The sequence below is a fragment of the Euleptes europaea genome, chromosome 8, assembly GCF_029931775.1.
Source record: "Euleptes europaea isolate rEulEur1 chromosome 8, rEulEur1.hap1, whole genome shotgun sequence".
Taxonomy (NCBI): domain Eukaryota; kingdom Metazoa; phylum Chordata; class Lepidosauria; order Squamata; family Sphaerodactylidae; genus Euleptes; species Euleptes europaea.
The window spans coordinates 59,090,430-59,110,431 of NC_079319.1; the positions used below are offsets into that span (position 1 = coordinate 59,090,430).

At 44.8% G+C, this 20,002-nt stretch overlaps 1 protein-coding gene across 2 annotated transcripts in view; it reads left to right on the forward strand.

Moving 5' to 3' along the window:
- The window catches only part of LDLRAD4 (low density lipoprotein receptor class A domain containing 4), a 168,309-nt gene that overhangs the window by 128,263 nt on the left and 20,044 nt on the right, over positions 1–20,002 (forward strand). Inside the window, exon 1 of one of the 2 annotated variants that reach the window (XM_056854693.1) lies at positions 19,553–19,559. The exons of the other annotated variant lie outside the window; for it this stretch is intronic. The gene's annotated coding sequence lies outside the window, so the exon portion shown is untranslated. Of the gene's footprint in view, positions 1–19,552; positions 19,560–20,002 lie in introns of those variants that run through there. 2 annotated transcript variants of the gene reach the window in all.

Consider the following 20,002-nt stretch of genomic DNA (forward strand, 5'->3'; position numbering starts at 1 on the left):
CCCCTTCTGGCAATAAGTATTCAAGAAATGTGACTGTACTCTTGTTTTATTTCTTAAACTTTTTGCTTTTGCTGAACAGGCGGGGGAAAGGTAGTTTTGCTAATGCAACTGCCAATCAATCACCCATTATGTTGTAATGATTTACATTTACAAATAGGCTTTTGTGGTACTAAAACGTATGCACAAGCAACTTAGGAATGCTGGCAGGATATTTCCATTGTGCTGGGCAAGTAAACAAACTGGTATTTGTAATCTTGAGGATTATAGATAGGGTTGCCAACCTCCAGGTGGCACCTGAAGATCTCCAGCTATTACAATTCCTCTGCAGATGATGAACATCAGTTTTCCTAGGAAAAATGACTGCTTTTGAGGCAGGGTCAGATCTACATTTTTTTTGAAGGGGGGACAGAAGTACAAAATGATGCCCCCCATATATTATATACATATTTTTTCTTTATATATGCATATATAATCTATGTGATGGTGTTGTCTCATGGTGCACTGGTAGGGTTGTCAGGGACCCTCTTTGCCACTGGCAGGAGGTTTTTGGGGCGGAGCCTGAGGTGGGTGGGGTTTGGGGAAGGGGGACTTCAATGCCATTGAGTCCAATTGCCAAAGCAGCCATTTTCTCCAAGGGAACTGATCTCTATCGGCTGGAGATAAGTTGTAATAGCAGGAGATCTCCAGCTACTACCTGGAGGTTGGCAACCCTATGCACTGGGTGTAATTCTGTTTTGACAAATTCGAGTGGAATAGTAATGCCGTCCATTACAGCAAAGTCTGGTGGTACCTTAAATACTTACATTTATTGAGATAGAAGCCTTTGGGGACTAGCATCAGACAAAGCAGGCCCCGACCCATCACAGTTTCTGCCACAATCTGTTAGATTCACACCATGCCCACCCTAAATAGAATTACACCTTTCTAAGTCCTTTGAAGCCAGTGGGGTGAGAAAGGTGTAACTCTGCAAATGACTTTGCAACTCTGGCCAGTAGGGTTGCCAGGTCCCTCTTCGCCACCGGCAGGAGGTTTTTGGGGCGGAGCCCAAGTAGGGTGGGGTTTGAGAGGGGAGGGGCTTCAATGCCATAGAGTCCATAGAGACTTCAATGCCATAGAGTTCAATGCCATAGAGTCCAATGCCATCTCTATTGGCTGGAGATCAGTTGAAATAGTGGGAGATTTCCAGCTAGTACCTGGAGGTTGACAACCCTACTGGTTAGAGAGCCTCCTAGAACCTAATAAAGTGTATGTATTCCCCTTGTTTGGGCTCTGTGTATACAAAACTGCTTAATTGGCACCATCTATACAGGTCACAGAATTTGGTTTTCCTTAAATTGCGTTACCTTTTCCCACATTTTTGCATAGGTGCTCACCACCAGCAAGTAGGAACCTATCTTAATTTTGCACACAGCCGCACCCTGACATTTGGGTTGCATGAACCATTTTCAGTATTTCCAGCAACTGATAACATTGCTTCGACTGAATATGGCTCAGAGTCTGCACTAGAAAACTTAAATGGAAGCTAGAGCAATGCTTCTCTGTGTCTTGCCTCAAGCTGTTTCAAAATCACAAATGCACATTTTTAATGACTGAAATATACCATTAGCAAGGAGGCATTCTGCTCCAGTTGTTTCATTAGAGAATGGAATGCTTGGAAACGGTTCACAAGGAGACATTTCTGTGGTTAACCAAATCGTGCCCCCTTCAGTAACCCCCCCCCACCCCACACAATAACTCAAGCAGGGTAAGTCTGCTTTCTTTTCCCAAACTGCTCTTGTAAATACATTATATAGTCAAATGAAAGGTCATGTCTTATATAGTCCATACATGAAACACTTAGATGTTCCCAGATTTTCTCTTCTTTTCATAGATGTGTATGGAAGCTTTTGCTTGAGATTGCACAAATCTTGGGGCTGAGGTTTTAACAAACACCATGAAACTATTGCTTCTTTGTTTTCTTTTTGTCGTGTAATATAAAGAAATGGCATGGTGCTGGGAGAAAGGTGGGCCTTTGCATATATAAAATAAACATTTTAAATCAGGAATAGTGACAGCTGGCTGTTTGGTTTCCAAACTCTTGCAATTCTATTCTTGTTTTAAACAAAATGTTGTTATGCTTGCTAGGGATTGAGATGCATTCCGAGCACAAGCTGGAGGGCAGGACCACAGTCCATACAATTCTGGTTTTAGCATTACATAACATTAAAATGATAATTTGCCAAACCCACTGGATTATCAGCTGCTGTAGAGATTTAGAAAGCACCACTGTAGGTTATGCTTGAGTGTGAAAACGTGTGTGTTTTCATGGAGCCCTATGCCCTGATGCCTTTGCCTGTTGGTCATCTAATATGGTCATACTGGTTTTTTTTCCTAATTAAAGTCTTCTTCAGGGGATCAGTCCTAAGCAGCAAAGTTATGTGACCCTCGGCAGGAATTCTCTGTGCCTTTGAGTGGCGTATAAAGAATGACAGGAGCCCTGTTTACAAATTATAGTGAATACATGTATAATTCTTGTACATGTCCCTCAGGGCCCTGATGTCACCAGGCACAGCATTCCACCAGGCCGGAGTCAGGGCCAAAAAGGCTAGGGTTGCCAGGTCCTCCTTCGCAACCGGTGAGAGATTTTGGGGGCAGAGCCTGAAGAGGGCGGGATTTGGGGAGGGGAGGGACTTCAATGCCATCGAGTCCAATTGCCAAAGCGGCCATTTTCCTCCAGGTGATCTGATCTGTATCGGCTGGAGATCAGTTGAATTAGCAGGAGATCTCCTGCTACTACCTGGCAGTTGGCAACCCTGGAAAAGGCCCTGGCTCTCGTCGAGGACAGCCGCACACTCTTAGGTCCAGGGACCACCAGTAAGTTGTTGTCAGATGATCATAGAGATCTTCGGGGGACAGGCAGTCCCAAAGATACAAAGGTCTCAGGCCGTGTAAGGCTTTAAAGGTGAAAACCAGCACCTTGAACCTGATCCGATACTCCAGCTGGAGAACGTGCAGTTGGCAGAGCACTGGCTTAATATGTTCTCGGGGCGAGACCCCTGTAAGGAGTCTCGCTGCTGCATTCTGTACCAGTTGGAGCCGCCAAATCAGTCTCGAGGGCAGCCCTACGTAGAGCGAGTTACAGTCGTCTAGCCTAGAGGTGACCGTCACATGGATCATTGTGGCTAGGTCAGGGCGGGAGAGTTAGGGCAATTGTAATTAATGTTTTCAGGAGATTATCCATTGGAATTGTGGGAGGGAGGACATGTATATTTTATTGATTTGAAAACGCTGGAAAACATCAGGGTTCCTAATCACATGCATGTGTGTCGGTATGCACACGGGCTCTAGGCATACATTCCAATGAACGTGTATAGGACTGGAGTAGTTTTAGGTATAAACATTGACTAACCCATCCTTCTTTCTTGCTGTTCATATGTTGACTAAAGTCAGTCCCAGAACTGACAGTGCTAATTTGGCTTTTTCAAGGGCATAGAAACATGCATAAGTGAGGAATGGGCATGAATGCCTGCATTCTTCAACATTTAAGAGGGCTTATAGTCCAACAATCTACTGTAGAGTTGCTCTTCTACTGCACTCCAGGCTCTTTTGGGATTTAGGAGATTCATTATGCAATGAAATGGGTGGGTTCTTCCATTTTCCAGAGCCAAGTAAAATACTGGAAGGATTTTGTTTTGTATTTTGTTCCATGATCTAATTGGTTCACGCCATTGCCTGTGGGAAGAAGTTAGCAGAGTAGTTGATTATTTCATATGAATATATAGTTCTTCTATTAATTGTTGCATGTGAAGAAAGGGCAAAGGGGTATGGAAATGAATGCTTTGCTTAGAGAAAAAGTTGTTTGGAAAGTAAAAGGTAAAGAGGGTCTTGGAAAGTTGTACACAGCGGGAAGCCTAAAATTATAGGCTTTCGTTTTTGTGCTATATTGATGTGTGAATAACTATGACATAGGGCAGTGGACGGAAATAAATTGTTATCTTTTATTGGATTTACATTTTATGCCAACAAATTAGGAAGGGCTAAATTACCTAAAGTGTTCCTGAATTCTCTCAGTGCTTTGTGTTTCTGTGCTGCAACAAATCAGTAGTTGAGGCAAATGTGTCTAGGCTTTTGCCTTGCAGTTCAGAATTCTGCACACAGATTTTCCTGCAGTTTGCCAGTCTTTGAGGCTCCCTGGGATTCCAGAGTGACCATAGTCCCTGAACATTTGTACCCTAGTCCCCTCCTCCTTAGTCGTGCATTGTACACTTCTTCAGGGTAATGTGCAGTAGGAAACATGTTGACTTCAGTGATTAGAGTATGGCATTCTTAGGACTAGCTTACACAAGACAGTTTGGTCAGCTTGGAAGTTGCCATTGGGTATGCATTGATGTGGCTGCTGCTGACAGCAATTCACATGAACACATGAAGCTGCCTTATGCTGAACCAGACCCTTGGTCCATCAAAGTCAGTATTGTCTACTCAGACTGGCAGTGGCTCTCTGGGGTCTCAGGCAGAGGTCTTTCGCATCACCTACTTGCCTAGTCCCTTTAACTGGAGATGCCAGGGATTGAACCTGGGACCTTCTGCATGCCAAGCAGATGCTCTGCCACTGAGCCACAGCCCTTCCCCTCAGAAGTCTCCATTAGTATGACCACAGGAATTACTCGCACTTGTGTTTGTGATGCACATGAGTTGGTGATGCTCAAACACTGTCAGAGTTGCTCCCTAAAAGAGCAAGATGTATTTTTCAAACTAACTAGTTGTTCACAGAAACATGTACTAAATGGCTGGATTGGATCACATGTAATGAATATGGTTGCTTTATTTTCCATGGCTGTGGCTTGACAATTGCCAGAATCAGATGCATCCCTGGCAGTGCACTGTAAATCTGGTGATGGAGGGAGCCCAAGGCTGGCTGATGTTACACCAAGCAATGGCTTGGCATTACAACCAAACTGGACCACCGTGGCAATATACAGGAAAGTTTTGTTTTCCTTTGCAGCTAACAAGCACAAGAGCCAGCATGGTGTAGTGGTTAAGAGTGGTGGTTTGGAGCTGTGGAGTCTGATCTGGAGAACCGGGTTTGATTCCCCAGTCCTCCACATGAACAGCAGAGGCTAATCTGGTGACCTGGATTTGTTTCCCCATTCCTACACACGAAGCCAGCTGGGTGACCTTGGGCAAGTTACAGCTCTGTTAGAGCTCTCTCAGACTCACCTACCTCACAGAGTGTCTGTTGTGGGGAGGGGAAGGGAAGGTGATTGTAAGCTGGTTTGAGTCTCCCTTAAGTGGTAGACAAAGTTGGCTAATCAAAACCTACTCTTCTTCTTCTAAACTGGATCCAGACACAGGACTTTGTGTTCGCTCTGCTACTCTGATTTCCTGTTGCTCTCAGGGTCTATCTATTTGCCTCTTTTTAGTCCTCTTTGACCAGGCTTTTAATTTGCAACTGTGTGCTGCCTATCATACCATCTGGAGACCCACTGGGGTCAAAACTTTGGGCAGAGTCTTATTCAGAATGTTATGCAGACCATTTCCTGGTTCTCCGTAACTCCCGGTAGCTCAGTCCCTCCTTCAGAAACGTTTCTTCCCAATGAAGTGATTAATTGAACGTGCTCTTCTGAATGAAAAGGCTGCCTGCTGCAAACTTCATCTTGTCTGGGGGTATTTTGAGCCTGACAGCACTGAAGATTTCCTGCCCACATTGGTTATTAGGTGCTCCTTATCCTTTGGTCCCATTGCCTGGTGAAATATTAGATCACAGGAAAAGAGCTTATCTGAACATACGTCTGAACTGACAAATATGGCAGCCTTTCAACAACAACAACAACAAAAAAGCTAATGCACGTAACGTCTTCTTCCGGGCTCGGAATACCAATGAGCTTGGTACTTGTCTTGTCCCACTGACAATGGTCAAATGCATACAATGTGATTTTCATAGCATCCAGACAGCCTGAGCACCTCATATCTACCTGTCTAGCCAGTGCATCAGCCATCCTTGAGCAGAGACTAATTTCTAATGCATCAGGAATAAGGCTTTTACCAGCTTCCTTTATTCCTGAGCATACCAGGTAAGCTGCGTAGATTTGTTTACCTTTAGCGACAAATAACTAGTGGTCACATCCCCCCCTGCACCAATTTTTTAAATAAGATGGCCCTGGAAAAGGCTTTTAAGATTAAATTTTCATTGCTTCAGACAAAGGAGAAGCAAATGCTGAAGAGGTAGGGTTTTTACTGTTTCTGACCGAACAGCCTTGTTAGGGTTGTTCCCCCCCTCCTTTTGTTGCATTCCATAAAAAGAATGACGATGGCTCTGTTTTTTAGCATTGGACCATGCTAGTTTAGCAACATGGCTCGCGCTCCTCGTTTTGCTGCTCTTGGTGAATAAACAGCTGAAAGTAGGTAAATAAACAGCGAAATGCTGGAGACCAATGAATAGGGTTGCCAACCAGGTACTAGCAGGAGATCTCCTGCTATTACAACTGATCTCCAGCCAATAGAGATCAGTTCACCTGGAGAAAATGGCTGCTTTGGCAATTAGACTCAATGGCATTGAAGTCTCTCTCCTCCCGAAACCCCGCCCTCCTCAGGCTGTGCCCCAAAAATCTCCAGGTATTTCCCAACCCGGAGCTGGCAACCCTACCAATGAAACTCACACAGGCTCTGTATGCACAGATCTCTACCCTTTCAAAAAGCGGGGTCCGGATTGCATTGGGGGAGCCTGTGGGCATTCAGACTACGCACACGCAGGCTCTGAACCCTTAGATGTTGGGAGTGCGGCCAGCAGGCACAAATCCACTTCGCCCACTATCCCTACGTTTAGTCATCTGCACAGAGCTTTGGAGATGGCAGAGACGCTGTACCTTTGGAGAAGGAGGCTTCACGCATTATGGCACTGTGAAACATCCTCATGTCCATGGTATACTGACCTACTTTCTTTTTGATGTTGGCAGGTGGTATGCGGGTACGCAAACAGGACAGGAAACATGCTCCTGTGCTGTAGGATTGGCTCCTATTTCCCAGTGTTTTTTCTCTAAAGTTTTCACACCCAAGTATCTCCTTCAAATGCTGCGGGAAAAGCATGGTGGACATGAGGGGGTGAGAACACGTGACATCTTCTCATATGTTAGACTGGTTCCTCAGTGGAACAGGCTTCCTCGGGAGGTGGTAAGCTCTCCTTCCCTGGAGGTTTTTAAGCAGATGCTAGATGGCCAAGTGTCAGCAATGCTGATTCTATGACCTTAGGCCGAACATGAGAGGGAGGGCACCTTGGCCATCTTCTGGGCATGGAGTACGGGTCACTGGGGGTGTGGGGGGTAGTTTGGAATTTCCTGCATTGTGCAGGGGGTTGGACTAGATGACCCTGGTGGTCCCTTCCAACTCTATGATTCTATGAGTCTATGTTCCTTTCTTCATTAATGTTTTCAACAAATGGTACTTACGCATACTGGTAAGTGACAATGGAGAAATAAATATATAATGTTTTTTTGTACCCCTTTTCAGTGCCAGAGGTAGGTTCTTAAGGAGGCCTTTGTTCTCACATAATAAAGGATGCTTGGTTGCACAGTGCAAGGTTTTCAGAATCTCAAAGATTTCTCAGTCATGGTGATATGAACCATTTTTGTCTCAATATTCTGCAGTGCCAGTGCCTAGTGGTTTAATTCCGGCCTGGGAAAGGTCGAAATGTTGTGGTGGGAGTGATCAGCAATAAATACATGAGGGTCTACTCTTACTGCTTAACACATACTTACCATTGGTGGTACGCCAGGGGCTGTACAGAATACAGAAGTTACTTAGTCCCTATTTTGAGGGCTTATAGACTGCTTCAAAGCAGGGGTGTAGAGAGGCCAGGAGTTGACAGTGATTTATGACAGAAAGAGGAGAGACTGATGGTAATAGAGCAGGTGAAATGAAGCTGGAGTAGTTCAGAATTGCAGTTTGCTTTTGGCCCCTTTATCTGTGAAACCCCTAAAAGGGGGGGGGGGAAACATTCTCACCGTGCAGGTGATTTGGGAAGTTTCAGTGTCTAGTGAACAACACATGAATGAGTCACCCATGAACCTTTTTTTTGTTTTGTTGCTGTGTTACGTAACATCACAATGGGGAATGCTGCAAGATGGGTCAGTTCCATAAACTTTTGAAAGTTCCCTTTCTGGACATGGGAAAATAAGCAGTCTTCCCCTTCCATATATTTGTTTTTAATTTGTTTTTACACTTGTACCATACCTTGTCACTGGTCCTCCTCATCCAACACATCCAACCCCTCCCATTTTTAAAACAGAAGTAGTTGCACTATTTTTTGAAACCCAGAGTTTTTTTGTGAGGGTGTTTTGTGAAATCATTTGTTAATGTCAGTCAGGCCCTTCTGACAGAACACCATTATTTACATGCCTAATAGCATCATTTTATCTTAGCTGAGCCTCAACATGAAAGTGATTGGATGCTTTATAGATGCCTGGATAGATGGATATAGAGTAATTTGTGACAAATTGCTACCATCTCTGCTTCATTCTGCCTCTGACATTAGCGGTGCATTTCTTGGGAGGTGCTTGGAAAATTGGAAGAAAAGGCAGATGGATTACTGCCTATTTTATATTACATTATTCATAAAAAAAATTAAAAATAGACAATAGGGAACATGGACCTGCAGCAAAACTCAAAACTTGAGGAACAGAAATAAGGCCTTTGGAAGTCTGTCAGCCCTCCAAAATTTAGCAAAGGCAAGATGCTTACTTGTGTAGAAGAATGAATCCTTGAAGGATTTCATGTTGAAGATTACCTATCTATCCAACATTGTTTTAAATCCCTGCTTATAGTTGGTAACATACATTACATAAAGTAGCTATACATAGCAGTGCAAAACTGCAGAATTACAGGTGCAGAAAAGAGCAACCAAAATGATCAGGGGACTAGAGCAACTGCCCTATGAGGAGCGGTTAAAATGCTTAGAGCTGTTTAGCTTGGAAAGAAGGTGGCTGAGGGGAGACATGATAGAGGTCTATAAAATTATGCATGGTTTGGAGAGAGTGGACAGGGAAAAGCTTTTGTCCCTTTCCCATAATACTAGAACACGGAGTCATCTGCTGAAGCTGGAGGGTGAGAGATTCAAAACAGATAAAAGGAAGTATTTTTTCAAACATATAGTTAAATTGTGGAACTCCCTGCCCCAAAATGTGATGATGGCTGCCAACTTGGAAGGCTTTAAGAGGGGAATGGACATGTTCATGGAGGAAAGGGGTATTCTTGGCTACTAGTTAAAATTGATACTAGTCATGATGCATACCTATTCTTTACAGTCTCAGAGGAGCATGCCTATTATGTTAAGTGCTTTGGAACATAGGCAGGACAATGCTGCTGCAGTTGTCGTTTGGGGGCTTCCTAGAGGCACCTGGTTGGCCACTGTGTGAACAGACTGCTGGACTTGATGGGCCTTGGTCTGATCCAGCAGGGCTTTTCTTATGTTCTTATGTTCTTCTTAAGTGACTCCAGTCTCAGCCCACTGAAAAGAATAGTGTGTGTGTGCCGTCAAGCCACAGCTGACTTATGGAGACCCCATGGGGTTTTCAAGGCAAGAGACTTTCCAATGTGGTTGGCCATATTCTGCCTCCATGTCACGACCCTGGTGGTCCAGTATTGTACTGTAAATGCCATAACAGATAAATCAGTGAGGGGACAATTTATCTTTTTCAAATAACTCTCCTAGGCAAGAATTTCTATACCAAAGCTGTATCAGACTGCCTGTGGACCTCCAAAGAGGACATGCACTCTACTCGGGGCTACCCTTGAAAATGTCCTACTGGAAAATGTGCTCGTCTAAAGTATACAACTCACCAGTGTGGTGGCTCTTTCTATAAGAAGTTTTTGTTTGTTAAGCAGCAGTGGACTGCTAGCGTTGCGCTCACTTTTTGACAGTCTTTCCTGAGCAGTATATCGCCTTGGGCCCATACCAACCTTTTGGAGCCAAAAATGGAGGAACCCCTTGGAGATTTATTAACCCTGGAAAAAATAGTACTTTTTACTAAGGATTATGGTCTTGCCAAGTTTAAATTCTTTTAATTTTTGTCAAGTGATTAGAGTAGATTGTTTTAAAGATTGTTGGGGTTTTTCCCCCCATTCTCCCGTTAAGTAAAACCAGTGGAAATTCTTTCTCACAAAGCTTTCCAAAATGTTGTTTTGACATAGAAGCCAGCCTTGGGAAAGTATATTCTTTAATGTTGCAAGTGTTAGAACAGGGTTATAATGGGATCTGTTTAACAAGGCAATTGTTCTAGGAGATTGCTGGACTATTTATTCCTTATAGAGCTGAAAGACACAGCGCAATGCCAGAAATAGAATTTGTCATCTGAAAGTATCATTTTTAATAAACATGTGCTTTCAATCCCAAATATCTGATGTGATTTCAAACCAAATTACATTCTTGCTTCTGAAACAGAATGGCACTCCTATTGTACCTGCCCTGGGGCCTCCGCTTCTTTCTCTTATAGAAAGCAGCTGTAGTTTTGCTGTTCGCTTAAATGGCATCCAGATCAGGTCTTTTGTATGCTGACTGTTTCCATCACCTTGGCTATTTACAGTCTCCCATTTCGTCTCCTTTGGGGGAGGGCCGTGACTCAGTGGTAGAACATCTGCTTTGCATACAGAAGGTTCCAGGTTCAATCCCCTTGGCATCTCCAGTTAAAATGAATGGGCTGTAGGTGATGTGAAAAGACCTTTACCTGAGATCTTGGAGAGCTGCTGCCAGACTGAGTAGACAATACTGACCTTAATGGACTGATGTGCAGATTCTGTATCAGACAGTTTCATGTGTTCATCTTTTCCTGCAGGTGTCCCAGAATCATCTGGAGAGTTTCTAAACTTGGCACCTCTGCTGAAATCTTCTTTCTTTTTGGGTCAAATTCAGACCCCTCCTTCATTTCCACCTCACATCCTGCACATTTTCAGTATTTTGCAGAATATTTTTTTCCTGCACTACCTTCAAGTTCCCTTTTTATTCTCTGGCCATTTTATTTTAGAATTAATATTTATTCTAATCCCACCTTACTTAGAATACTGTTTATTGAAATTTTAGACACACTTACTGAATAGTAAGTTTAACATATTATGACTTACTTCTGAGGAAACATGTCTGGGATTAGACTAAAAGAATAGTCTTCTTTCAAATATCTGTTAAGTATATGGGTTGGATCCCAACCAGCTTTTCGGAGGGTGCAGAAGGGTCCCTTGGACTACCCAAAAGGTAATGTTGGGGATCCTGGGAGCTGCATGGATTTAAAAAAAATGGCAGGATCCAACCTTATGTTTATTTGGGTCACACACACACAGGCTATTTATGCAGGGGGGTTTTAGCTTGTGATCCCTGCTGGACTGCTTCGAGGCTTTTTTTGCATTATTCATGATTTTACCAACCTTTGGAAGTCACTTTGCTCCCGCCTCGTTCTTTCCCCACAGTTCTAGGATGCTTTTTGTAACAAATTTAAATTCTGCTTCGAGGCAAGAGCGAGGCAAATCCCCGCCATTTCCATGCATAATCTTAACTTTGGGGTTTCTCTCCTCACGCCCATTCTGGCTTCTCCCTCCCACATGTCTGTCCCTCCCATCCAACCCCTTCTCTCAAAGTGAAGCACAAAAGAGGGAGCGAAACCTTCATGAAATGTGCAGGAAGACACCAACCAAAGAGAGGCTGAAAGGCAGCTCCTTGCAGGGAGCTGTTGAAGAAAGGAGGGGAGGAATACCCAGCTTTGCAAAAGCACACGCACAGACAGTGAGCAGTCCCTTTAAGAGCTGACCCACCCTCTCCTAGTAAACGGCAACAAAGTTCCCCTACATAAATGACCACAGACAGTCTCAGAAACCAAAGCTTGAGTGCATTCTTACTTCTTCTTTATGGTGCAAACCAAATGAGGAATGGCTGAATGCTGTCTGTAATCGTTGAACTTGCTTTGTGTATCTGAGTGAGTCAGGAAGTGTTCGTTGTGGTGTGGTTTTTAGTTGGCACACAAAGCGATGAAATGTCTGAGCTGTAATTGTGGTAAAGTTCAGGGAAGTTTTTAAAAACTGCAGGTGTTTCCTACTTTCCTAACAAGATAGGATAATTGCAGTATGAAGTGGTATGCTACCAATGAGTCAGCTTCTTCAAAAAAAAACAACAACGAAGGGCCTAGGACACTGAAAATAGACTCCATGGTAACTGTATAACTCAGAGTTGAATTAGAAGGGGTGTTACAAGAAGGGTCCAGGTCAATTGCCCTCTCCTTACACTGAATGGACTCAGCCAAGCCAACGTCAACTGGGTCACAGGCATCTTCGGGTCTTGTGAATTTCACTTTTAGCAGCAAAGACAAAGGCATTAATAGGAATTGTCTGGCAGTGTTACCTGTGTACATTTTTTAAATGCTCAGGTGAATGCTTATATTTTTTCATGTACTTGAAAAACAAACCCAGTAGTTCCAAAAGTGCTCTAGTATGGGGAACTGTGTTATGTCCAGTAGCTGTCCATGATAGTCACACCAAACATGCAAATATGTATAAAAATAATATGGTTGCTGCACTGGGAGCTACTTCAGCATTTGGAGAGCCAGTGTGGTGTAGTGGTTAAGAGTGGTGGTTTGGAGCAGTGGAGTCTGATTTGGAGAACTGGGTTTGATTCCCCAGTCCTACACATGAGCAGCAGAGGCTAATCTGGTGAACTGGATTTGTTCCCTCGCTCCAGCTTGGTGACCTTGGGGTAGTCATACTCTCTCAGCCCGACCTACCTCACAGGGTGTCTGTTGTGGGGAAGGGAAGGGAAAGTGATTATAAGCCAGTTTGATTCTTCCTTAAGTGGTAGAGAAAGTCGGCATATAAAAACCAACTCTTCTCTTCCTCCTCCTCAGTGCTGTTTAAAGGTAACAGAAACCCATTTTGACCTGGGTGGAGGGGAGAGACCGAATTAACATGTACACTGGTAGGCAATTATCTCTCTAAACTTCTATCTGCAACTCTTGAAAAGCTATTGTATTAATACAGCATCAGACTTCCATAGTGTCTTCATGGACTGTACTATGAGAGTAAATTCACAAAATCTGATGTGATGTTGGCTGGCATTGTAGGATCCCAAGGACACTCCAAGCAGATAACACCAGATCAACTTATAAACACATAGCAGCAATAGTTCCTTAATAGTCTCCTTCCTGTCACTGTCTGTCTCTTTCAGTTGACTGCCAGATGGCTTGCTGGCAATTCAAGTTTAGGCAAGTGAATAATCTACCTGGCATGAGTTGAGCTGTGGCCCCAAAGGGACGCAGTTTAGTGAATTCTTCCTTTTGTGTGTAAAATGCTGTTAATGGCTTGTTTAGCGACATGTATTTCAACAACATGGCTTTTAGTTTTTGTCAGGAGACATAAAGTATTTGCATATGCAGAGATACTGGCACCCCCACTAATTCTGTCATGAGCTCTTTCACTTTCAGCTGTGTTATTTCCATGTAAGGATAATAGATGAAGTGAGTTCACAGGTTTTTAATGCATTTCTCTGATGCATCTTTTTAAACTCCTGTTTGAGTGGAGTGGAGAAAAACGTGAGGTTGAATCTGCCATCATGATAGTAATTGAAGAAATCCTAAGCAATGTCCTCTCTTTGTGAATGGAACTGGAGGATTAGAACTTGTTCTTGATTTGCAATAAACTAAAAAGGTAAAGGTCCCCTGTGCAAGCACCTGGTCATTCCTGACCCATGGGGTGACGTCACATCCCAAAGTTTACTAGGCAGACTTTGGGGAAGGCACTGGCAAACCACCCCTTAAACAGTCATCTTCCCTTTACCCCCAGCAAACTGGGTACTCATTTCACCAACCTCGGAAGGATGGAAGGCTGAGTCAACCTTGAGCTGGCTACCTGAAACCAACTTCCGTTGGGATCGAACTCAGGTAGTGAGCAGAGTTTGGACTGCAGTACTGCAGCTTACCACTTTGCGCCACGGGGCTCTTTTGCAATCAACTAGGGGCCAAAATTAAAAGCAGCGTATAATTGACTGCAAAAAACAAAAACAAAACCCAGAACGGACTGGTGTGAGACTGTTGTTGACAGTCTCACAAACCATTATTTCATTAGTCTGGTTCTCACTGAGGAAGTAGCCAGCCTGGTGTAGTATTCAATGTGTCAGACTAGGATCTGGGAGACCCAGGTTCAAATCCCTCCTCTGTATAGAAGTTCTCTGGGTGACCTTTGGTCAGTCACTCTCTCTCATCGTAACCTTCACAGGATGGTTGTTCTGAGAATAAAATGGAGGAGGGGAGATCAATGTTGTAAGCCAGTTTGGGTGCTCATTGGGGAGATGAAACATGGTATTAGAATTGAATGCTCCTCTACCCCCCCCCCAAAAAAAACAAAAAAACACTAGAAATCATGGGAAAGAGTTATAAGCCTAGCCTCTTCCTAATTTACTAGATTTTTAAGGATTTTTTGCATATGGAGGTGCTCTTAATGTGCAGTCTGAAATAGTACCACCCAGCTAGATGTTTACAGTTTGTGAGATCATAGAATCACAGTGTGATATGATATACGTGGATGCTCAGCTCCCCTGTGCCAAGGCATGCTCCTCTACAAGTTAATGCACATCCATGCTCCAGTTGAAACGCCATCATAAAGACTATAGTCTGCCGGAAACCGAGAGTAGGTTTGTTTCATATTAGAGGCGCCTGCCCGATTTAAGAGAACGGGTTTGGTTCGATCCTTCTTGTTGTATAATTGGGTGGCTTTTCCTATTAATTCAATGCCAGCTTTCCTATAGCCAAATAATATGACATCTCACTAAATTGTTCAAAAGCAAAGAAACACCATCACTGTAAAAGGCAGAAATAAGTTGTGCCATTTTCAGTAAGAATTATTTGATTCCTGAGGTTGTAATAGAATCAAATTAGCCAGTGATTGAATTAATAGGCAGTCACTCTATACCAGTGTTGAACATTATGAGTCCCTGCACAAAATTTTGATTCTCAATGACCCAGACACTTTATCCCTTTAGGGATATTCTCCTTGTTGGAAGAGACCTCAACTAATTTGTGCAGTGAAGATTTATAGTAGCCTTTTGTGTCCCTTCTCTCTCTCATTGCTGTTTTCATTTGCAATGGGAAATTGCTTATATCTCAGCACGGGTGCAAACTGTTAAGTGAAGCCCAATCTTAGAATTTATAGTGCTCTCTTTGTTCAATCCATTTCTGAGAACGCATTCTGTGTATCCTTCTGCTGTACAATATAAGGTCTAGAAGACATGAAATTAAAAAAGCACAAAACTTTACTTTTCACTTTATGTTTAGTCCACCCCCTTTTAATAAAAAGTTACTATCCCTTATAGTTGTGAAGGAAAGTTTGACAAGGAACAGGCAGTGTCTGCTTATGGTCTTAAGAACATAAAAGCCATGCTGGATCAGACCAAGGCCCATCAGTGTGGTCACACAGTGGCCAACCAGGTGCCTCTAGGAAGCCCACAAACAAGACGACTGCAGCAGCATTATCTTGTCTGTGCTCCACAGCACCTAATATAATAGGCATGCTCCTCTGAGACTGTAAAGAATAGGTATGCATCATGAATAGTATTCATTTTGACTAGTAGCCATGGATAGCCCTATCCTCCATGAACCTGTCCACTCCCCTCTTAAAGCTTTCCAAGTTGGCAGCCATCACCACATCCTGGGGCAGGGCGTTCCACAATTTAACTACATGTTGTGTGACGAAATACTTCCTTTTATCCTTTTTGAAACTCTCATCCTCCACCTTTAGCAGATGATCCCACGTTCTGGTATTATGAGAGAGGGAGAAAAGCTTCTCCCTATGCACTCTCTCCATACCATGCATAATTTTATAGACCTCTGTCTTAATTTAAACAGTTGGAACTGCCAGTGTTTAAACTGCTTTACAACCAGACAGTGGCTTGAAGTAAGATTCCTCCCAAATCTAAATTTAACCTGACCTGCTGATTTTCTGATGTATACAATGTGTTGAATGTGCCATAAAGGTAGCAGTCTGAGTCTAAAAACCGCCTCAAAGTTACTATTCAGGGCCTGCTGCTTTACAAGACACTTTTGGACACATTCATGTCAGAATCCAACTGGCTATAGAAGTGGCTCTGTTCTGGGTTCCATTATAATTAATCCCTCCAAAGCATAAACAGAATCCGCCATACAAACAAGGCACTTAATGGACTGTGGGTGGACCACATGGATTGTGTGGATGAAGCACAGCTGTGTTTATCTATGAAACGAGATTTTAGGGGAGATTTCATCAAGCCTTTGAAAGATTATATAATTCAGGCTAATTTTCAAACAAGTTACTAATAATGTGAAACGAAGCAAGCTTAAATAGCGCAATCCTGAAGGCCCCCCCCCCCAGAATCGGCACAGGAGCCGCTGTGACCCCGCACTGGCATAAGTGCCCAGTTATCCTGGGGGTCGTTCACGCTGGCCCCGGGATGCCATGCAGCGTTCCAGCACATATGTCCCCACGCAGGTGTCCTGGGAGGCGATCTTGGGGGGCACAGCAGCCTTAAGGCAGCATCCTAACCCCTTTCACCCCAGGAACGTTCCCTCAACTTGCATTGCTCCCGGCTGCTGCACATCCATCCCCCCTTCAGAAACGGGCTGTAAGAGTGAGTGAATATAAAAGTCTCAATACTCCACTTCTGTTTTGAATTAATCTTCCAAACTTATTTCTTTTGGCTTCTATTTCTAATCTTCAAGCTGGTGCCATCTGTTTACTTTCTCACACCTAATTGCATTAAAACTAAAATAAAGTACAATTCAAAATGATAAAAACCACAGGTGCCGCAAAATAAGTTTGGGCTTATTTTTATAAATAGTGGTAACTCTGGATTTGGGGGATTGGGGTTCAAAGCACACAACCTTGCAGGGTTAATTAAGGGGGAATGGAGAACAATTGAGTGAATCCTAATATCCTTGGTGGCAGGGCTGCTGGGCAAGATTAAAATGGAATAAATAAAATACATTTTTTCTTAGGTTTTGTCTGTAGCAGTAGAAAAGAACAAGAGTCCAGTTGCACTTTAAAGACTAATAAAATTTCTGGCAGGGTATGAGCTTTCTTGAGCCACAGCTCACTTCTTCAGAAGTGAGGTGTGGCTCCCTGCCAGAAATTTTGTTAGTCTTTAAGGTGCTACTGGACTCTTGCTCTTTTCTACAGGTTTATTTGGCGGCGCTTGCATGTGTGTAAAGTGCTGTCAAGTCGCAGCTGACTTATGGTGACCCCTTTTGGGGTTTTCATGGCAAGAGACTAACAGGTGGTTTGCCAGTGCCTTCCTCTGCACAGCAACCCTGGTATTCCTTGGTGGTCTCCCATCCAAATACTAACCAGGGCTGACCCTGCTTAGCTTCTGAGATCTGACAAGATCAGGCTAGGCTGGGCCATCCAGGTCAGGGCTGGTGGAGCTTACTCCCAGCTAAATGTTTTTAGAATCACACTGTTAGCCTCCTTGAATGTCTAGTCCCTTTTTAAAGCAGTCTAAGCCAGTGGACAGGCCTACATTTTTTTGTAGCAATGAATTTAATAAAATAAAGTGTTGTGTGAGGAAGTTCTGCCTAGGTGGAAGGGAAAAGCACAAGGGAAACATGAAGAGAAAGTTTATGCACCTGGTTTCATGATGCATATCTATTCTATTCTCTCCAGGATCAGAGGAGCATGCCTATTATATTAGGTGCTTGGGAACTCATGCAGGATAATACCGCTGGAGTCATCTTGGTGTGGGCTTCCTAGAGGCACCTGGTTGGCCACTGTTTGAACAGAATGCGGTACTTGATGGGCCTTGTTCTGATCCAGCATGGCCATCCTTATGTTCTTTCTTTTTCTATCTACAGTGGGTAGACCCACTGAAGTAAATCCCACTGCCAAATAAATATACCATATAGGGTTGCCAACCTCCAGGTATTAGCTGGAGATCTGCTATTACAACTGATCTCCAGCCAATAAGACATTGGTTCACCTGGCGAAAATGGCCACTTTGGCAATTGGACTCTATGGCATTGAGGTCCCTCCCCAAACCCCAACCTAATCAGGTTGCTAGGTTCCTCTTCGCCACCGGTGGGAGGCTTTTGGGGCGGAGCCTGATTAGGGTGGGGTTTGGGGAGGGGAGGGACTTCAATACCATAGAGTCCAATTGCCAAAGCCACCATTTTTCTCCAGGTGAACTGATCTGTATCGGCTGGAGATCAGTTGTAATCAGGGCCAGTGCCAGTCATTTTTGCGCCCTAGGCAAGGCTAACTACTTGTGCCCCCCCACACTGCTAACCAATTTTCAAAAACAGATGTAGAAAAAATAAAAGCACAAAACTTTTTATAGGATGTCATAATGGATTATATTCCATAGCACAGTTGTGGTGCTTGTCTTAAAATAAAAAAATATATATAAATTGTCAGTTGCATTTTTTCCAAGAAACTAATCTGTTTAAAACGGTGCCTCTGAGGCCAGTTCTGCGCCCCTCTGAGGTCTGCGCCCTAGGCGACCGCCTAGTTCGCCTAATCAAAAAGGGCAAGTTCGCCTAATGGCAGCACCGGCTCCGGTTGTAAATAGCAGGAGATCTTCTACTATTACCTGGAGTAGTAGAAAAGGGCAAGAGTCCAGTAGCACCTTAAAGACTTAACAAAAATATTTTCTGGCAGGGTATGAGCTTTCGTGAGCCACAGCTCACTTCCTTCAGATACAGCTAGAATGTGAATCCATCTGCCTTTAATTCACAGTGGGTCGCCGTGTTAGTCTGTCTGCAGTAGTAGAAAAGGGCAAGAGTCCAGGAGCACCTTAAAGACTAACAACAATATTTTCTGGCAGGGTATGAGCTTTCGTGAGCCACAGCTCACTTCTTCAGATACAGCTAGAATGTGAATCCATCTGTCTTTAAGTAGAGGAGAGTGAATTCAGACAAGCACGAGTATGCAAATGTTAACACTATGTCAATGTGAATAGCAGGCGTGATGGGATGAGGTGTGGTCTGCAGAAGAGTCTGTGATGTCCAGGGGAGAGATGGGTGTGGAGAAATCAGCGTTGGCCATGAGCCATGAATTCAAGGTCTTTATTCAACCCAGGTAAATGCATTGACTGAATTATGACCTGGAGGTTGGCAACCCTACCAATACCATGGCACTTCTCCCCCTCCAGCTGACTGGGCGGACAGGGGGTCCCCGGAGCGCCGCCCCGCAACCCTCTTTTCCACCCTCCGCAGGCGGCTTCTGGCCGGGGGGCGGGGCCGCCGGGGAGGGGGAGGAGAAGCCGAGAGGGACGAGGGAGGTCCCTGGCGGCCTTTCCGTGGCACAGGGCGGGCCGTCGGGGGCGGGGCGGGGACGGAGCCGCGCGCGCGCAGCTTCGCCCTATCGGGGGGGGGGAAGGAGCACGTGCGGGCAGCACCCAATCGCCGGGGACGTGGGGGCGGAGTGGGCGGGACCCGCGCCTCCTGACCGAGGCGGCGGCGTTTGGGGCGCGGAGTGACGCACGTCGCGCTGGAAGCCAGAAATGCGGAAGGATCAGAAGCCGCCGAGGTGTCGACGGGGCCGGGTTTAAAGAGCGGAGCGGCGGCGGCGGCCGGGCAGTTGCGTGCGGGAAGTGGGTAAGAGCGGCGCCTCCCCCGGCTTTGTTTCCCACTTCAAATTTCTCTCTCTCTCTTTTTAAACGTATCTATGTTTAAAAGAATAGGAACAGTGAGGGGTGTTTTGTTTTGTTTTGGGTAACGTTTCATTTTTTATCCTCTCCCCCCCCCCCTCACATGGCCGTTGGTTTTCCGTTGGTTGGCTAGGCGAGGCCGCCTGGGTCACAGTTAGGCGCGCGTGAGGGGGAGGGGAGGCTCTGCGGCCCTCCTCGGCCAGGAGGGGCAACATGCGAGGCCTCCGGGAGTCTCTGCCTCGCCCGCCGCCGCCGGCTCCTTCCCGCGGCGCCGCTTGCCTGCCGTGCCCGGGACCCGGCCGCCTCCGCTGGCAGGTCGAGCCGGCGCGGCGACGCTGTTGTGTCTGGTAGCGGCGGGGGCCCGTCGCCCCCCGCCCCCCTTTGGGCGAG